The 20,407-nt window shown below is 53.1% G+C and overlaps 1 pseudogene; it reads right to left on the reverse strand.

Annotated features, from left to right (window-relative positions):
* Positions 1-45: 45 nt before the first annotated feature.
* On the reverse strand, positions 46-14,012 carry LOC130258709 (zinc finger protein 239-like; annotated as a pseudogene).
* Between the last annotated feature and the right edge of the window lie 6,395 nt (positions 14,013-20,407).

A 20,407-nucleotide genomic window follows, 5' to 3' on the forward strand; every position in this document is an offset into this window, starting at 1 on the left:
AGGAAGAAAGGAGGACACAAACACAATCAGCTGAGATGGTGCCACTGAAAACAGACCTGGAAATGACTGAAAGAGAATGGGACAGAAATCAGGAATTGTCAAAGTTTTATTTACTATCAAATCCAGCCCACCCAGCCAGCCCCACACAATCCCAATCCCACGGCTTCAAATTTGGATCCTACTTCTCCCAATCACCTTCCAACCCCTTGCCCTACTGGTGGCTCTGAAATCCAGTAAAGTTCGTGTGGGATTGAGTTGTTTTGAGGGGAGAACAAGGCACTTTAAAGTTGGATTGATCCATTTTGAGTCAAAATTGAGGGGTTTTTACTTGGATTTGGGAGCTTCTGAGGTGACAGATCAATCCCTCGTGGCTTTTGGAGAACAAAGAGATGGAGAAGAGAGAAAAACGAAGGCCAAAACAAAAGGATGACCAGGCAGGTGTCTTCCCAACATGGATCCCAGTGAATGTGGGTCACCAGGACTCTGCCCAGCGTGGGTCTTGCAGTGGGGGATGGGGTTAGAGCAGCACACGAAGCTCTTCCCACACTCCAGGCACTCACAGGGCTTCCCTTAATGGTGCCTCTGTTGGTGTTGGGTCAAGGTTGAGCTCTTGGAGAAGCTCTTCCCACACTCCTCACACTCGTAGGGCCTCTCCCCAGTGTGGATGTGCCGGTGGGTGATGAGGTGGGAGTTTTTCCTGAAGCCCTTCCCGCAGGCAGAACACTCGTAGGGCCTCTCCTCTGTGTGTGTCTGGTAGTGCTCGAGGAGCCGGGAGCTGGTGGAAAATCTCATTCCACACTTAGAACACTTGTAGGGCCTCTCCCCAGTGTGGATCTTTTGGTGAACGATTAGGGTGGAACGGTGCCTGAAGCCCTTCCCACAGTCCCCACACTTGTAGGGCTTTTCCCCAGTGTGGATGTACTGGTGATGGATCAAATCATTCCGCTGCCTGAAACTCTTTCCACACTCCTCACACTTGTAGGGCCTCTCCCCAGTGTGGATCCTCTGGTGGCTGATCAGGCTGTTGCTGTGGCTGAAGCTCTTCCCACACTCCTCACACTCGTGGGGCTTTTCCCCAGTGTGGACGCGCCGGTGTTTGGTGAGGGTGGAGTTTTGCCTGAAGCCCTTCCCGCAGTCAGGGAAGTGGAAGGGCTTCTCATCTGTGTGCGTGCGCTGGTGCTGGAGGAGATTGCTGCTGGTGTGAAACCTCTTCCCACACTCCCCACACTCGTAGGGCCTCTCCCACTGTGGATCCTCTGGTGGCAGATCAGGTGGCACCTCCATCTGAAGCTCATCCCACACTCCGAGCACTTGTGGCGCTTCTCCCCATCATGAAGCTGCTCATGGACCACCAGGTCCGAGCTCTGGCTCCATCTCCGGCCGCCTGCCCAACCCAGGCTGGGTCTTTCCTCCTCAGATCCCCGCGATCTCCGTTTGCAGCCCCTCCTGGTGTGGGATCTCCGCGGCTTTTCCTCCCCGTTGGATTCCTGCACCGTGGAGCCGCTGCAAACGGCCTCTTCCTCCAGGTTCTGCCGTGGGGATTTCTCCTCCCTGCTCTCTGTGCTCAGCTCCTTGTCTGGGCGAGGAAAGACAAGGAGATGATGGGATTTGCCAGAGGGAAGGGGAAGGAGATCCCCCCAGCGCGTCCCCGACAGGTCGGTGTCGGCAGCGGGGTGTCCTGCAGCTGGCACCGTGCTGGGCTGGGAGATGGAGCAGGACAGAGGGGCACTGACTTCCTCCTCACCTGTCTGGAGCTCCTGGGCCATCTTCCTCTTCCTCGCAGCCTCCTCCTCCTCAATCGGGCCAAGGCTTGGCAATGGGAAATCCTGGTTTGGGGAAACAAGGGATGAGCGCGTTGTGTTGGGGGTTCCTCCTACCCAAGTCCATCTCTACAAGTCCCCGGGCATCTGGGCTCCATCAAAACCTCCCAAACACCAACACTCAGCCCTGAAAATGCCTCCCAGGAGTTCCTGGCAATGGTCCCTCCAGTTTTGTGTTTTGGGGTTTCCCCCTGTCCCAGCTGCTGGGGGTCACACTTGTATTGGGGGTCCCCCATCTACTCGGTGCCCACCCTCCCCAGGCTGCTGGGAGTCCCAGCAATTCGAAAAGCTCCCCTCTTCCTCTCCCCATTTAGGGGTGCTGGGGGATTATGGGGTCCCAGGGTCCCTTCTCCCCTTATTCTCTGCTTTGGGGTGCTGGGGGTCCAAGGAGTCCCCCTTGCCCCTCTCCAGGCTGTTGAGGGTCCCGCCAATGGCGGCGCTCCCCCTCTCTGGGCTCCCCACTTTGGGGTCCTGGGGGACACAGGGCTCTGCTCCTCCAGGCTCCCTCTGCCAGCAGCTGCCACCAGGACCCCCCAGCGTCCCCCCAAGGGGCATTTTCTGCTCAGCTTTGCAGTTCTTCATTATCCAAACATTCCCCACCCCTAAAAAAATAAACAAACCATGCAGAGAGTGTTGTCTGGTAGCCTGGTTCAAGTCCAGCACGGTGGCCCTATCCCTGGGTCACTCGGTCCATCAGCTCCAGGACACCAATGTGGTGGACAGCAAATGGCGTTTATTGAGGGGTTACAGGGGGTTTTGAGGACAGGGGTCCTTGGGTCATTTCCTCTAGCTCACATCCGGCAAGGGGTGGCCAGGTACAGAGCTGAGGTCAGACCACAAGGTGGAGGTGAAGGGGGTCCCTGGCTGCCCGTACATCCCGAGAATCTTCCGTTCGCAATATCCCATCTCTCTACATTTCCCCCCTCCCTCATGATTAGTAAAAAATCATATAAAGATTACCTAATATGGACATTCTAAAATTTTATGGGTTAGTAAGGTTAGTATAAAATTGTAAATTTGTTAGTAACGAGCACACTTTAAAGCAGCTGTCGGCGTTCGACGAACATAATGTTAACTGCTTCTAAACACTTTTTGACAAATAGTACTAATTTGTTAAATATGCAAGGCCCGAAGATTAGTGTTAGTAGGATTATAATGACCGGGCCGATTAATGTAGAAATCAGGGTGGTGAGCCATGGGGACTGGTTGAACCACGATTCGAACCAGCCCTGTTTAGCTTCTCTGTCCATTTTTCTCTGGTTCAGTCGTTCCCTCAGCTCGGCCATGGAGTTTCTAACAACTCCCGTGTGGTCTGCATAGAAGCAGCATTCCTCCCTCAGGGCGGCACATAGGCCCCCCTGCTGCATGAACAGAAGGTCCAGTCCTCGCCTGTTTTGGAGGACGACTTCTGAGAGTGAGGAAAGGGATGTTTCCAGGGATGAAATGGATTTCTCGATCTTTTGCAAGTCTTCGTCGACTGTCATTTGAAGTTGGGTCAGTCCTTGATGCTGAGTTGCCAGGGACGAGACACCTGTGGCAGCGTTGGTAACTCCTAAGCCGAGGAGCATCGCGATGGTGATGCCTGTTAACACTTCCCGCTTGTGGAGCCGGCCTGGTTCCTCGAGCAGGTGGTACACCTCGTCGTCCTGGCGGTACTGGACTCTGGGAACAATGAGAACTTGGACACAAAAGGTTAACATGCTTAGGAATGGGTTGGAAAGGGTGGGTTTGGTTAGGAGATTGGATGGGGAGGAGGTAGACTTTAGCATTTGTGTTTTGTGTTAGGAGCTATGGTTAGCTGTGATCTTTCTTTTGAGTTTACACAGTGCAAGAGCATGCCATCACACTGGTTATAGCAGTGCGAACAGCTGCTTGAATGGGAGCAAGGTGTTCTTCCTTTGCAACATGTCTGATCATTGTTGAGATATTAGATCCAGGTGGCAGTGACCTTAAAATGTCTCTGGTGGCTGAATTACACTGCTGTCGCAGGCAGTCTGCTAGCACTGGTCCTTTTGCTTCTGAGGGCAATGTTGAGCAGTCTAATGCTTCCTGGAGGCGGTCTACAAACTGAGTGAAGCTTTCACTCTCACTCTGCTTTATGGTGGACCATGGTGATGGTCTGGCTATTGCTTTAGAGGCAGTACGTATGGCTTCTCGGGCAGCACGGGTGGTAGTCATAACCTCATGGGCTCGCAGTCCCTCTGCCTGTGCCTGTGGGGTAAGCATGGCTGGATCTCTGCCCATCAGCCTCTGTATGCTGGAGCCATGCAGAGGATGGTTTTCCCCAGTTACCAAGGCTAGCTGCTTGGCACAATTATCCTCCCATTCTTGCTTAAAAACGATCATCCCTGCCCCATCAAAGATTAGTCTGCAAGTTTGTTTAATATCAAAGGGAAGCATATCATCGCTTCCAAAAATGCTGTCAATAAGTGTAGAAACCATGGCAGAATTGATTCCTTTATCGGCAATCGCTTTTACAATAGCCTGTACATCCTTCGGATTTACCGGGGAATACGTTCTCTGGTTTCCGCCGGCACCCCCCACCCTGACCGGGAATACTAACTTGGCAGACGGGGCCCACTCCGCACATGCTATTTTAATTTTACGCCAATCTGTAAGGGGGGTTCGATTTGTATCTGGTGTCCCCTTAACCCATGCCGGAGGGTTGTGGTTAGTTGCCCTGTAAGCCGCGGCACCCTTCTTGTAAACCTCCCAGCCGGTATCCGATTCAGTGTCTGACCGCCCCTCTGACCGGCTGTCCCAGCTCCGGTCAGAGTCAGAGCCGGAAGTCGACTGACTGGACGTTTCCGGGCTGCTCAGCCTTTTTCGTGGGCTCCGCCCCCGCCCCGTTCCCTGGGGGCCGTACCGTTCCCTCCCCCGGTGCTTCCCCCGCCTCCTGCTGGGGGAGGTCCTTGCCTTATAAGGATCTAATTTGCAAAGAGCTCTGTGATTGGTCTGACGCTCGTTCCCGGGGGACACCCCTCTGCCCCGCTCCCCCACGCTTGCGCCGTTCAGAACGCCTGTGGCTCTCCCGCCTCCCGCATCATTGCGCAATGCTCGACCACGCGGCTCGGCGCCATTTTCAAAACTGTATGGAGGCGGCTCGCTCTTTTCCGCCGCCTGTATCTCCGATATAATGGCTGCATTTCGCGCCTCGTCTGCTAATCCTTGCCACAACTCCCGCGCGCTCTGTCCCCCTTCTCCCGGTGAAGGTGGGTCCCAACCCGGGGCTGCAAAGGGGGGTCCGGGGTTCCCGCGTCCACTCGCTCGCCCGATTCAAACCCCTCCGCGGTTTGTGTCGCCGCCCCAATCCCCGTTTGCGGCGCGGCAAACAGACATGCTCGGGCAGCTTGCCAGGCTTGCTGCTCCTGCCGGGCGGCTTGCAGCGCCCGCATCACTTTTCCCCACGCTTTAAGCGCTTTTCCTGACCCTGAGGTCATGGTGTTTTCCGCCAAAGCTTTTGTGCATTTATCCCAAATCTCCAGATGGAGAATGTCTACCGGGCCGTCTATAGCCCCAAGCTTAATAAGTCTCGGCACTGCAAGACAGAAATCCTTAAGCTTACAATTCAGACCCCACTGCGCGTGGATCTCACTTACGACCTTCGCGATTTGTTCCATATTCCTCGCTGGTCCGGGGACGTCTCCCCCACTGCACTCGCCAGCGGTGCAGTCGCTGGATCTTGGGCAGGCGAAACCCCGAAATCTGGGCGATCGGTTCCCGATGTATTCCCGGGTTTCGGCACCAGTTGTTGTCTGGTAGCCTGGTTCAAGTCCAGCACGGTGGCCCTATCCCTGGGTCACTCGGTCCATCAGCTCCAGGACACCAATGTGGTGGACAGCAAATGGCGTTTATTGAGGGGTTACAGGGGGTTTTAAGGACAGGGGTCCTTGGGTCATTTCCTCTAGCTCACATCCGGCAAGGGTGGCCAGGTACAGAGCTGAGGTCAGACCACAAGGTGGAGGTGAAGGGGGTCCCTGGCTGCCCGTACATCCCGAGAATCTTCCGTTCGCAATATCCCTATCTCTCTACAAGAGAGGCACTGGGACTATTCCAGGAGCAACTGGGATAATACTGGGAGCAAGTGAACCACGCTGAGGGAACTGGGAGTGCCTGGGAATGACTATGAGATTGTTCAGGGCAACTGGGATATACTGGGATTTTCTGATACGATAGGGGTGGTGACTGGGACGTAACTACGAGTGATTGGGAATGTGCTGGGCGGAAAACTGGGACCATGTTCAGGAAATTGGGGGCAAGTGTGAGTGAGTGGGGCCCTGCTGGCAGAGACTGGCATCATACTGGACTCATTCTGGGATAGTACTGGGAGTGACTGGGACTGTGCTAGGGGGAGCTGGAGATCTTATATAATAAGAGTGCCTGTAATCATACTGAGGGGACTGGAACCACACTGGGAACAGTTGTGTCCATCCTGGGAGCTACTGGAGAGTGAGTGGGAGCTACTACTCTGTACCGGGGGAACTGGACATGACTGGAACCATGCTGGGAGTGACTGGGATCATCTATGGAGTGACTGGGACTGTGCTGGGGCAAATGGGGGCACCTGGGATCACACTGGGAGGACTGGGAGGAACTGGGAGACACAGGAATAATGCTCAGAAGGACTGGAATCATACTGGATCATACTGGCAGCAACTGGAAGTGACTGGGAATATGGTGGTGGCAAATGGGATACACTGGGAGAGACTGAAACCACACTGGGGGGAAATGGGAGCAACTGGAATCACATTGGATTGATAATGGGAGTAGCTGTGCCCATGTTAGAGTCATACTGGGATCCTACTGGAACTAGCTGGGATTGTACTGGGAGTGACCAGAATAGTACAGGGATTATCTGATAATCACTGGCATAATACTGCAATTAGATTGGGAATGATGGAGAAGGACTGGTCACAACTGGAACCATTCTGGGATTGACTGGGAACAATTTGGGCACTCTGGGATTGACTGGGATTCATTCTGGGCATGAATGGAAGAATACTGGGAGGATCTGTGAGTGATTGTGGTCATACTGGAGATGAGTGGAACCATACTGGGGGTGACTACAAGTCCTACTGGGATCATCCTTGGAGCCATTGGAATTACAGAGGGTGGGAATGGAACCTGGCTGGAGGTTACTGGGAGCTACTGGGCCCATGTTGACAGGAAAATGTGGACACATTGGGAGCAATTGGGATCATCTTGAAGGTACTGGAACCATACTAGGGGGACTGAGACCAGAACAGAGATCATACTGGGAGCAACTGGGAGTTTGAGACACTGACCAAAATGGGGATCAGGCTGGAGACAACTGGGAATAACTGGGAAGGACTGACATCATTCTGAGCTAACTGGAACCTTACTGGAAAAACTGGGATATAATGAGAGTGTCTGTAACCATACTGGGGGCACTGGAACCACACTGGGGACAGCTGGGAGATAGTGGGACAATGCTGAGAGAGACTGGGGCTATTCTAGGGATCATTCTGGGAGGAACTGGGAACAACTGGAACGATGCTGGCAGCAACTGGGATCATCCTAGGATCACAGGGAGAGCAGATGGGTCCATGCTGGGTGCAACTGGAATCACACTGAGGGTGATTGGAATCATACTGGGATGGACTGGGAGTGGCTGTGAACAACTGGAATCATGCTGAAAGCAAGTGGGAAGAAGTGAGAGTGACTGGCAGCATGCTGGGGGAGACTGGGATATACTGGGAGAGAAAGGGAGTCACAGGGATTATACTGGAGGCTACTGGGGTCATGCTGGCATTGACAGGGAGCACTTGGGGGCCATGGCCTCATACTGGGTGTGACTGGGACTATACTGGGGGCAACTGGGAGAGGTGGGAACAGACTGGATGAAAATGGGAGGAACTGGGAGCAACTGGGAATGTGCAAGGGGGAAGTTGCATCACAATAGGGAATGACTGGGAGTGACTGGGATCAGCTTTGGAGCTCTGCATTCTCCAAACATTCCCCACCCCATCTAGAAAAAAACTGAAAACAATGCTGAGAGGCACTGGAACTATTCCAGGGGCAACTGGGATAAAACTGGGGGCAAGTGACCCACACTGAGGTAACTGGGAGTGCCTGGAAATGACTATGAGATTGTTCAGGGCAACTGGGATATACTGGGAGTGTCTGAGACCATAGGGGTGGTGACTGGGACCTGCTTGGGAGTGACTGGGATTGTGCTGGGGGAAAACTGGGACCATGCTGGGGCAACTGGGGGCAAGTGTGAGTGACTGAGGCTCTGCTGGCAGAGACTGGACTCATACTGGACTCATACTGGGATAGTACTGGAAGTGACTGGAACTGTGCGAGGGGCAGCTGTGAGAACTGGGAACACACTGGACCAAAGTCGTGTAGGAAAATGTATCCATTTAAAAATATTTCTATAATTTTAACCAAGATATTTGGTTAACCTTTTCCCTAAAACACTTTTAATTTTCTTTGCAGTTCATTGCTGCACCAGGTGGGGTGGGATGAACTCAACACATGAACACACTGGGAGCAGCTGGAATGCTCAAGGGCCATCAGCGGCCATTAACAGAACATCAGTGGCCACCCAGGAACATCCATCCCAGACTCTGCCTCTGGCAAATTGCAGATATCTCCTCTGAAAAGACTGATAAAATCAGGGAATGAAGATCTAATTAACATCAGAAGGGAGAATGGGGAACCAAAAGGAGACCAAAAATTAGGAATTGAGTGTTTGCAACTTGAGATCAAATAACACTGACCCAATTCATTTCTATGACTGTATAAAAAGAACTGAAAAATTTCCTAAAAACGGAGTGTCATGGAATGATTCTCTCCGCACACACGAGTTATGTGTGGACGAGAAGATTTCTGTGCTACAACATATGCCACACACCCTGCCCAGATGATAAAGTAATGCCTTCAATCTAAATTTAAAATTTTTGTTGGACATTTTTGTTTTTTCTCTGAATTTCGATGACCTTGAGAGGAACTGGGAGGAACTGGGACCGTGCTGGGTGAAATTCCATCATAATAGGGAATGACTAGCAGGGACCGGGCTCATGCTGGGAGTGCCAAGGAAACTGGAAGCATACGCAGGGAGCAAGTGGGCTCATGCTGGGAGCAGCCACTGGCGGCACCGGGAGCCCCGAAACCCTTTCCCGGCCATGCCGCCCCTCCAGCCCCAGCGCCCCCCGCCGGGGTCCCCGCAATGCCAGGGGTCCCCCCCCGGGCTCCCCGCTTTGCCTTTCTGGGGCTCTCCTGTGTCTGCACTCCCGCTCAGGGAAACCGCGCCTCTCCCGGGGGCTCCCCAAAACCGCTGTCCCCCCGCCGATCCCGCCGCTCCCGCGCGCTCCCCACGTGGCCCCGGCAGAGCTCGAAGGGCCCGGCCCGGGAAGCCCAACCCCCACCGCGGGGGGACCCGCATCCCCCCGCCCCCCAACGGGGATCTGCCCGCACCCACCGGGACCCCCAAAAACACCTCCCGGGGACCCCCCGATGTCCCCCCGAGGGCCATCTGCGCCTCTGGAGCCCGGCAACATCCAAACATCCCCCCCGAAAATCCCCAAACCCAGGGACCCCCCCGGGATATTTGGGGCGAGCTCCCCCTCCCCGGGCACCTGCGGGATGGGGGGGCGATGGTCCCGGGGGGGCTGCGAGTTCAGGCAGCTCCGGGATGGCGTTGAATCGTTCCTTGTCCCCTCCTGCTTCTGCTGCGGCTCCGCCTCTTCCTCCCTCCCTCCTCCACCTGCCCCCGTTCGGAACCCCGAACTGGGAGGGGATGGGTCAAGGGAAGGGCGGGAACTGTGAGGGGAAAGGGGCGAGGCCAAAGGTCCTGAAAGAATTCGCTTTGCCCAAAAATCACCAATAAAAGTCACCAAATGCTGCCTCAATCCACCAGGTTGGGCCTATAATCAGCCAGAGGGGCCTCAAATCCACAACCAAGAGGCTTAAAATCATCCAAATGTGCCTAATATTGTCCAAAAGGGCCCCAAAATCCAGCCTAAAACCCATCAGCTTTGGCCTGACATCAGCCAAATAGGTTTGAAATCTAACCGAAGGGTCTCAAACTGCCAAAAGTCGTTGAAAATCCACACAAAGGTGCCTAAAATTCACCATTAAATCTCCTAAATGTATGTAAAATCCACCCTGAAAGTATCTGCTTTTGCCAAAAATCACAAAAATGGGCCTAAAATCACCTTAGAACCACCTTGTTTTTCCTAAAATCACCCAAATGGACCTAAACATGCCGAAACTGGCCTGAAACCCCCAAGGGAGCCAAAATCACCCTAAAATCAGAGCCCTGTGTCTCATGGGCTTCATGCCAGCTACTCACTGCCATATTTTGGCACCCAAACTCACCCACCCTCCCCAGCAATTCTCACATTTGGATCCTGAATTCCCAAATATTCCCTAAGGAAATCCCAAGAATTTCCTGCAGAGAACCCAAACTTCCCATGTTTGGACCCACGTTTACCTATAGAGACCACAAAAATTCCCTATGGGATCCTCCAAATTTCCATTTGAGGTCCTCTAAAATTCAAAAATTTTGAATAGAAACCTAAACCTTCTCATGTTTGTATGCAAAATTTTAAAACAACTTCCTGGTGTACACCCCATAATTCACTCATAGTGCCTTTACGGAAAACCCAGTGTCCCCAAATCCCCTATAGAAATCCCAGTCTCCCGTAAGGGACCCCCAAAATCCCCTATAGACAAGCCCAAATCTGCTATAGAGTTGCTCAGTCCCTGCCAGTCCCCAACAGATCCCCTATAGATCCCCTATAGACTACCCAGTGCCCCCCAGATCCCCTATACACAACCCCAAATCCCCTATACAGAACCCCAGAAACCCCCAGGGCGGTAAAGCCCCATCCAGGCTCCTACAAATCCCCTATGGACCTCCCAAACCCCCTTTAGGGACCCCGCAGAGCCTCCAATGCCCTTTGCAGACCCCCAGAAACGCCCCAGTGGCGTAAAGCCACACCAGTCCCCTACAGATCCCCTACAGATCCCCTATAGATCCCCCCAGCCCCACCACAGCTCTCGGAAACGCTGCAGCCACGCCAGGGACCAGCAGCAAAGATGGCGGTGAAGCATTTTTGGGTGTTCTGAGAAAGCGTGGGGTGAATGCGCCCAGAGATGGGCGGGTCTTAGAGGGAAATGGGGCGGGGCGAACAAAAGGCCTCGGTTCGAGTAAAAGAGAAGAGGTTAATGATTGACAGGGGCTCTGAGTATAATGGGCGGGGCTAAATAATGGGCAGAAAGCCAGGGCGCAGGAGCGGGATTAGAAAAGGGCGGGAACTGTGAGGGGGAAGAGGTGGGGCCAAAGTGCCACAGGGTCCTAAAAGAGCCTGGTTAGGCCTAAAATCATCGAAAAAGGGCCTCAAATGCTGCCTAAATCCACCAGGTTTGGCCTAAAAATCAGCCAAAGGGACCTCAAATCCACAAAATAGTGATCTAAAATCATCCAAATTTACCTAACATTGTCCAAAAAGGGCCCTGAAATCCAGTTTAAAATCCCACTTTGGCATAAAATCAGCCAAATGGGCCTAAATTCTTTGGAACCAAGACGGAGGCAAACACCAGAACCAGCACCAGCATCAATACAGAGACCAACATTAGAACGGAGACTGACACCAGGACTGGGAACAGAACCGAGACCAGAACTGAGACCAGCACCGCTCCAGAACTGGAACTAAGACTGGCAACAAGACCGAGACTGGCCCCTGAATTTCAGCTGGGACCAAGACTGAGACCAGCACCGACACTGGGACGGGCACCAGGAGAGCTCCAGGACTGAGACTGAGAGCGGCACCGGCACCAGAACTGAGACTGGCACCGCTCCATGACTGGCTCTGAGAGTGAGATTGGCACTGGGAGCACTCTGGGATCAACACTGGCACCAGTACCAGCACTGGGGCCGGAACCCTCCAAGACTGAGACCAAAACTGAAAACAAAACCGGCACCAACACAGGCACCGCTATAGGACCGTGACTGAGCCTGAGACCAGAGCTGTTCCGGGATCGAGATTCAGACCGAGACCAGAATAAGCACCAGGAGCACTCCAGGACTGCTCCAAACTTAGACTGAGACTGGGACCAGGACGGAGACTGACACCAGGAGCACTCTGGGACCTCCTTGTTCACTGCGGGAGTTTTGGCTGCGCCCCCACACGGGACTGAGCAGGACTGGGAGGGACCCTGGGAGGGGCGGGAGCATCTCAGTTCACATCATTCTGGAGCAGCCATCCCGGTCCATATGGTCGCAGTTTATACAATCCCAGTCCGTGTGATCCCAGTTTGTACAATCCCACTCTGCATGGCCCTGATCCATCTGGTCCCAGTCTGTGCAGTCCCAGTCTGGAGGATCCCAGTCCATGTGATCCCAGCCCTCGTGATCCCAGCCTGCATGGTCCTGCATGGCTCAGACTGCCAGGCTCTGGAATTCCAGTTCCCAGCATGGAAAAGTTGTTCCTGCCCATTCTGGTTTTGTTTCTCCAATTGATATTTCCCCGCCAAGGCACCCATTTATGTCATAGCTTTAGCATCCCGATCCTGTTCCCAATCCCATCCCCAATCCCTATCTCATTCCCGTTTTTATTCTCAATCTTCTTCCCATTCCCCTTCCTCATGCCGTTCCCAGTCCTGTTTCTGGTCCTGATCCCAATGTCATTCCTATTCCTATTCCAATCCTAATCCCATTCCTGTTCCTATTCCCTATCTAATGCCCAATCCCTATCTCATTCCCAATCCTGTTCCTGTTCCCATTCCCAATCTCGTTCCCATTCCCAATCTCGTTCCCATTTCTGATTCCGATCTCATGCCCAATCTTCATCCCTTTCACAATTCCAATCCCTTTCCCATTCCCCAATCCAAATCCCAATCTCCTATCACAATCCTTATCCCATTCTCAATCCTGATCTCATTGCCATTTCTGATCTCTCATTCCCAGTCTTGTTCCTATTCCCAATCCCTAACCTGTTCCCAATCCTAAACCTGTTCCCGTTCCCATTCCCATTCCCAATCTCATCCCCGTTTCTGATCCCGATCTCATTTGTCATCTCTATCCCTTTCCCAATCCTGATCCCTTTCTCATTCCCAATCCCGATCCTGTTCCCAATTCTTTCCCTAATCCCAATCCCAATCCCATTCCCACTCCCAATCCCACTCACAATCCCATATCCAATCTCACTCCCAATCCTGTTCCCAATTCCAATCCTGCCGCTGTTTTCAGGGAATTTTTTTATCTCAACCTCTACCCCACAACACTGGGAGTCAAAACCCCCCAAGTCCGGGGGTGAAACAGCCCCAAACCCCAAATTTGGGATCAAAACCCCCAATCCCCAAACACTGGGATTTGAAATATTTGAGGTGTCCAACACCTATGATCCCAAAATTTGGGGTTAAAGCCCTCTGATCCCCAAATTCGGGGTCAAAACTCCCCAAAACCCAAACCCTGGGGTGTCAATACCCCCAAATCTCAAATTTTAGGATCACCCACCCCCACTCAATTTCCAAACTCTGGGGTTAAACTCCCCAGATCCCCATAATTTGGTGACCAACCCCCCCACATCCCAAGCTTTGGGACCAACACCCCCAAACCCCAAATCCTGAGGTGTAAAACACCCTTGACCCCAAATTTTAGGATCAAATCCCCTCAGACTCCAAACCTTGAGGTGTCAAACCCCCCCCCAAATCCCAAACTCTGGGATTTGAAATATTTGGGGTCTCCAACCCCCCCCAATCCCAAAATCCTGGGGTCAAACCCTCACATCCCAAGCCCTGGGTGTCAACCCCCCCCCAGACTTTAGGATCAAACCTCCCGTATCCCCAAACTTTGGGGTCAAACCCACCTGACCCCAAACTCCCCTCCAAAACCACTCCACCCTGGGGGGCACAGCAGGGGTCATTTGGGGTTTATTTGGGGTTGGTTTGGGGTCTATTTGGGGTCGGTTTGGGATTTTTTTGGGGTGGGGGCAGGTCCAGATGCAATGTCTGTAGAGAGACCCTGGGTACAATGCTGGGGGTGGGAAAAACCAAAAAAACCCCTGGGGAACCCCAAAAACACCTGGGGAACCCTAAAAAGGGGATTTGGGACTGGTTTGGGATTTAATTGCTGTTGATCTGGAATTTATTTGGGGTGGGGGCAGCGCCAGGTGCAATGTCTGCAGAGACCCTGGGTACAATGCTGGAGAAAAACCCCAAAACCCCTGAGGAACCCTAAAAAGGGGATTTGCAGTGGAAAAAGGAGATTTTGGGATGGAAAAGGAGATTTGGGGGAGGAAAAAAGGGTTTAGAGTGGGGATTGAGGATTTGAGGTCGGATTTCAGTGGAAAAAGGGGATTTGGGATTGAAAAAGGAGATTTTGGGTGGGAAAAGCGTATTTGAGGTGGGAAAAGGGGATTTTGGGTGGACAGCAAAGTATTAGGGGTAGGAAAAGGAGATTTTGGGTGGGAAAAGGGGATTTGGGGCTGGAAAAGGAGATTTTAGGTGGGTAAAGGGTATTTGGGGTGGGAAAAGGGGATTTGGGGTTGGAAAAGGATATTTTGGGGTAGGAAAAAGAATTTGTCATGCACAAGATTTGGGGTATGAAAAGGACATTTGGGGTGCACAAATGTCACAGCCCGAGGTGTCTCCTTAGCCCCGAGATCACCTCAGGAGGACATGCAGTGGTTCAAATCCTGGTTTTCCCAAAGCCGCCGATGAGAGATTGCAGCAGACGGTTTCAGAGGCTCCAAGGATTGTTCATTGTTTCCTGTCTCAGGAACTCTTTGCCCGGCTGACAGTGCTCTGTCCAGCCGGGCATCCAGGATGGATCTGCCTGCTGAAGGCAGGCTGGTCTTGGATAGTCTGCATGACCTGCTAAATGTTTATAACAACTTTCCAATACACAACTTTGTTCAACTGTCCAGCTCTGTCCCCATCCACTCTGAAAGTGCCAGCATGTCACCCAGCATGGATGACACGGAGAAGGAGGAGGAAGAAGTATCCACACCCCAAATTCTCCGTCTTTACCGCATGTCCTTTATCACAAACATCCCCAAAAGTCTATTTATCTACGTTCTAACAGTCTAATTTACACTTTACTAATTTTGGTGGCTTGTTTCCGTTCCCTCTGTGTTGGTAATTTCCCCCAGGGGTTTGAATTCAGCGCCTGAGAAACCTGGGTCTCACTCAGGGGTCTTTGAGACCCTCGCCAGGGGGGTTTGAGACCCCCAAGGAGGCCAGGGGAACACCCTGGGCCCCCACAGGAGGGATTTCAGGGGATTCTGGGGGGGATTTGGGGGATTTCAGGGAATTTGTGGAGGGATTTTGGGAGATTTTGGGAGATTTGGGGGGGATTTTGGGGATTTCAGGGGATTTTGGGGGATTTTAGGAGATTTCAGAGGGTTGGGGAGGATTTGGGGGGTTTGGGGTGGATTTTGGGGGGATTTTGGAGAGATTGTGGGGTTTTTAGGGGATTTTTGAGGGATTTTGGGGTGGATTTTGGGAGATTTTGGGAGATTTTTGGGGGATTAGGGAGGATTTTGGAGGGATATCAGGGAATTCTTGGTTGGATTTTGGTGATTTTGGGTGGATTTTGGGGAGATTTTGGGGAGATTTGGGGGGAATTTGGGGACTCCAAGGGGGATTTGGGAGGGATTTTGAGGGGGATTTTGTTTTTTTTGGGGCAATTTAGGGGAGATTTTAAGGTTTTCATGGGATTTTGAGGGATTTTGGGAGACCTTTAGGGGTGTGGGGGACTTTGGGAAGATTTGGGGGATTGGGGGGATTTAGGGGTTTCAGGGAGTTTTGAGGGATTTTAGGGTTTCTCCAGAGCCCCCGCAGATCCCACCAGCCCCCACAAAAACCCCTCCAGACCCCCCATAACCCCCCCCCAGCTCCCCCCTAGGCTCCCAGACTCACTGGGGCCCATCCTGGATCGGGGGGGGCACGGGCCGGTGGAACAGGAGCCACTTCCAGGGACCCTCGAGACTTTCTGGGGAGGGGGCACCGTGGGAGACCCCCCCAAACTGAGGGGGGATCTCCCTCCCCCCAAAACCCCTCAGAGCCCGGTCAGGGTGGGGCTGGGACCCCCCCAGGAACCCCAAAACCCCCTAGACCCTCCCAAAATCCCCTCAAGGACCCCCCAGGACCCCTCCCCTAATGCCTCCCCAGAGCTCCCTCAGACCACCCTCCAAGCCCCCCAGACCCCCCAAAATCCCCCCAACACCCCCAAACCCTCCAGCCCCCCCTTAGGATCCCCCCAAAACCCCCTCGGAAACACTCCCAAACCACCCCAGACCCCTTCTAGGACCCCCAGCCCCCCCAAACCCCCCCAGACCCTCCTTTAGCTCCCCACCCCCCACCTTCAACCCTCCCCCCGCCCCTCCCCCACCTGTCCCTGCGCCGCCTCAGCAGCTCCCGCAGCCCCTCGTCCTCTCCCGGCGCCTGCCCCGCTCTCTGCAGCGCCTCCCTCAGCGCCCGCCCGAGCCCGGGGAGGGGCCGGGGGGAGGGGCCGCCCTCTCCATGGCCGGCCCCGGGGCACAGGGCGCCACTCCCGCCTGGCTTCTCATTGGCTGCAGCGTGCGCGGGAGGCGGGTGTTGCTGAGGGGAGGCGCGCGCTGATTGGTTGGTTCGGGGAGAGGCGCGCCGCTATTGGCTGGGAGGGGCCCGCGCGCGCGCCGGACAGGGTCACGGGAGGCGTCAGTGGAGCGAGCTGAGGTAGGGCTGGGGGAAAATGGGGGGATTTAGTGGGGAATCTAAGGGGAATTGAGGGGTCTGAGGGGAATTGAGGGGTCTGAGGTGGGTCTGGAATGGATTTGAGGGGGCTGGGGGAGTTGATGAGTCTGAGGTGGGTCAGGGGGTAAATTGGGATTTGAGGGCGGGGTCTGAGGGGAATTGAGGGTCTGGGTGCTTTTGGGGGGGGGCTTTGGTGGGAAATTTGGAATCTGAGATGGAGCCGGGGGGACATGAAGGAATTTGGGAGGAATTTGAGGGGAATTGAGGAGTCTGAGGTGCTTTTGGGCAGACTTTGGGGGAAAATGGGGAGATTTAGGGGGTCTGAGGGAAATTGAGGGGTCTGAGGTGGGTCTGGAATGGATGTGGGGTCTCTGTGGGGAATTTAGGGGTCCGAGATGGGGCCGGGGGGAAATGAGGAGCTTTGGGGGTCTCTGAGGGGAACTGAGGGGTCTGGGGAAGCTTTGGGGGGGAAATGGGGTATCTGAGGTGTAGCCGGGGAGACATGAGGGAAACTGGGGAGGGTCTGAGGGGAAGTGAGGGGTCTGAGGTGGGTCCTGAATGGATTTGGGGCGTTTTGGGGGGCGGGGGGGTCTGAAAGGAATTTAGGGGTCTGAGGTGCGCTTGGGGAGGCTTTGGCAAAACTGCACCGAAACACCCCAAAATCCCAGAGCAACGCCTCAAAATCCCTGAGACGTGCCTCAAAACTGCCTCTCAATACCCCAAAACCGCCCCGAAACATCCCTAATCCCTTCAGGCTGCCCCAAAATCAAATAGAAACACTTCAAAATCCCATAGAAACACCTAAAATCCCTCCAAACCACCCCAAAATGCCTCAAAGCTGCCCCCAAATATTCCAAAATTGCTCAAAACCAGCCCTAAACGCCAAAAATCCCAGAAAACTGCCCCAGAAATGGTCCTGACCCTGCCCCAAACCTCCCACCTGCCCCCAATCCCCCAGGTAACTTCAGCTTGGACCAAATCCTCCTTTTTTATCCCAAATATTATCTTTTTTACTCTCCTCGTTTTTCCAACCCCAAAATCCTTCCTTGTGCAACCCAAATGTCCTTTTCAGACCCCAAATTCTCCTTTTCATACCCCAAAATCTTATGTGCATCCCAAATTCTTTTTCCCACATCAAAATCTCCTTTTTCCACCCCAAATTCCTTTTCCAGCCCCAAATCCTTTCCTGTCCACCCAAAATCCCCTTTTCCCACCCAAAATCTTCTTTTTTAATCCCAAATCTCCTTTTCCCACCGAAATCCTGAGCTCAAATCCTCAATCCCCACTCTAAACCCTTTTTTTTCCCCAAATATTCTTTTCCATCCCAAAATCTCATTTTTATATCCTGATTTCGTCCCCTTTTACCCCAAAATCTGCTTTTCCCACCATAAATTCACTTTTAGGGTTCCCCAGTGGTTTTTGGGGTTCCCCAGGGGTTTTTGAGGTTTTTCCCACCCCCAGCATTGTACCCAGGGTCTCTCTACAGACATTGCATCTGGACCTGCCCCCACCCCAAATAAATCCCAAACCGACCCCAAATCAATCCCAAACCAACCCCAAATAAACCCCAAATGACCCCTGCTGTGCCCTCCAGGGTGGAGTGGTTTTGGAGGGGAGTTGGGGTCAGGTGGGTTTGACCCCAAAGTTTGGGGATATGGGAGGTTTGATCCTAATGTTTGGGGGGGTTGACACCCCAGGCTTTGGGATCAGGGGATTTGACCCCAGAATTTTGGGATCGGGGGGGTTGGAGACCCCAAATATTTCAAACCCCATAGTTTGGGAACTGGGGGGGTTTGAGACCTCAAGGTTTGGAGTCTGAGGGGGTTTGATCCTAAAATTTGGGGTCAAGGGTGTTTTACACCTCAGGATTTGGGTTTTGGGGGGAGTTGGTCCCAAAGTTTGGGATTTGGGGGGGTTTAACCCCAGAGTGTGGAAAACGAGGGGGGGTCGGCTATCTAAAATTTCAGATTTGGGGGTATTGACATCCCAGGGTTTGGGTTTTGGGGAGTTTTGACCCCAGAATTTGGGGATCAGGGGGCTTTAACCCCAAATTGTGGGATCAGAGGGGTTGGACACCCCAAATATTTCAAATCCCAGTGTTTGGGGATTGGGGATTTTGATCCCAAATTTGGCGTTTGGGGGTGTTTGACCCCAGGATTTGGGGGGTTTTAACTCCCCCAGGTTTGGGGTAGAGGTTGAGATCAAATGATTCCCTGAAAACAGCGGCAGGATCCGGAATGGGAACAGGATCAGGATCGGGATTGGGAATGAAATAGGGATTGGGAATGAAATAGGGATTGAGAGTGAGAATGGCATTGGGATACGGGACATGATTGGGAACGGGAATGAAATAGGGATTGGGAATGGGAAGCAGGATCAGGATTGGGAAAGGGATCGAGATTGCAAATGAGATCGAGATCAGACATGGGAATGAGATCGGGAATGGGAATGGGAACAGAATTGAGCATGGAAACGGGATTGGGAACAGGATTGGGATTGGGAATGGGACCAGGAATGGGAATGAAATAGGGATTGGGAATGGGAACGAGACTGGGAATGAGGGATCAGAAACGGGAATGAGATCAGGATTGGGATGGCAACGGGATAAGGAGTGGGAATGGGAGTGGGATAAGGATTGGGATTGGGAATTGGGAACAGGATTACGAACAGCAACAGGATTGGAATTCAGGGAAAGAAAATGGGAATGGGAACAGGATCGAGAATGGGAATGGGATTGAGAATGGGAATGGGAACAGAAAAGGAAACAGGGTCAGGAAGGAAATAGGGATTGGGAATGGGAATGGAATTAGGGATAGGGAATGAGAATGGAATTAGAGATTGGGAATGTGAAAGGGATTGGAATTGGGATCGAGACTGGGAATGAGATTGGAATCAGAAATGGAAACGAGATTGGGAATGGGAAGGAGATAGGGATTGGGCATGAGATAGGGATTGGGAACAGGAATGGGATTAGGATTGGAATGGGAATAGGAATGAGATCAGGAACAGGACTGAGAACGGCATGAGGAAGGGGAATGGGAAGAAGATTGAGAATAAAAATGGGAATGAGATAGGGATTGGGAATAGGAATGGGAACAGGATTGGAATGCTAAAGCTGTGACATAAATGGGTGCCTTGGACGGGAAATCTCAAATTGGCGAAACAAAACCAGAATGGGCAGGAACAACTTTTCCATGCTGGCAACTGGAATTCCAGACCCTGGCAGTGTGAGCCATGCAGGACCATGCAGACTGGGATCATGGGGGCTGGGATCACATGGACTGGGATCCTCCAGACTAGGACTGCACAGACTGGGACCAGATGGATCAGGGCCATGCAGAGTGGGATTGTACAAACTGGGATCACACGGACTGGGATTGTACAAGCTGGGATCACACTTGGATTGTACAAACTGGGACCACATGGACCGGGATGGCTGCTCCAGAACGATGTGAACTGAGATGCTCCCGCCCCCCCAGGGTCCCTCCCAGTCCTGCCCAGTCCCGTGTGGGGGCGCAACCAAAACTCCCCGCAGTGAATAAGGAGGTCCCAGAGCGCTCCTGGTGTCGGTCTCTGTCCTGGTCCCGGTCTCAGTCTAAGTTTGGAGCAGTCCTGGAGCGCTCCTGGTGCTGATTCTGGTCCCGGTCTGAATCTCAATCCCGGAGCGGTTCTGGTCTCAGGCTCAGTCACGGTCCTATAGCAGTGCCAGTCTTGGTGCTGGTTTTGTTTTCAGTTTTGGTCTCAGTCTTGGAGCGGTTCCAGTCCCAGTGCTGGTACTGGTGCCAGTGTTGATCCCAGAGTGCTCCCAGTGCCAATCTCACTCTCAGAGTCAGTCATGGAGCGGTGCCAGTCTCAGTTCTGGTGCCAGTGCTGCTCTC

The sequence above is a fragment of the Oenanthe melanoleuca genome, chromosome 1 (assembly GCF_029582105.1).
Source record: "Oenanthe melanoleuca isolate GR-GAL-2019-014 chromosome 1, OMel1.0, whole genome shotgun sequence".
Classification (NCBI taxonomy): Eukaryota; Metazoa; Chordata; class Aves; order Passeriformes; family Muscicapidae; genus Oenanthe; species Oenanthe melanoleuca.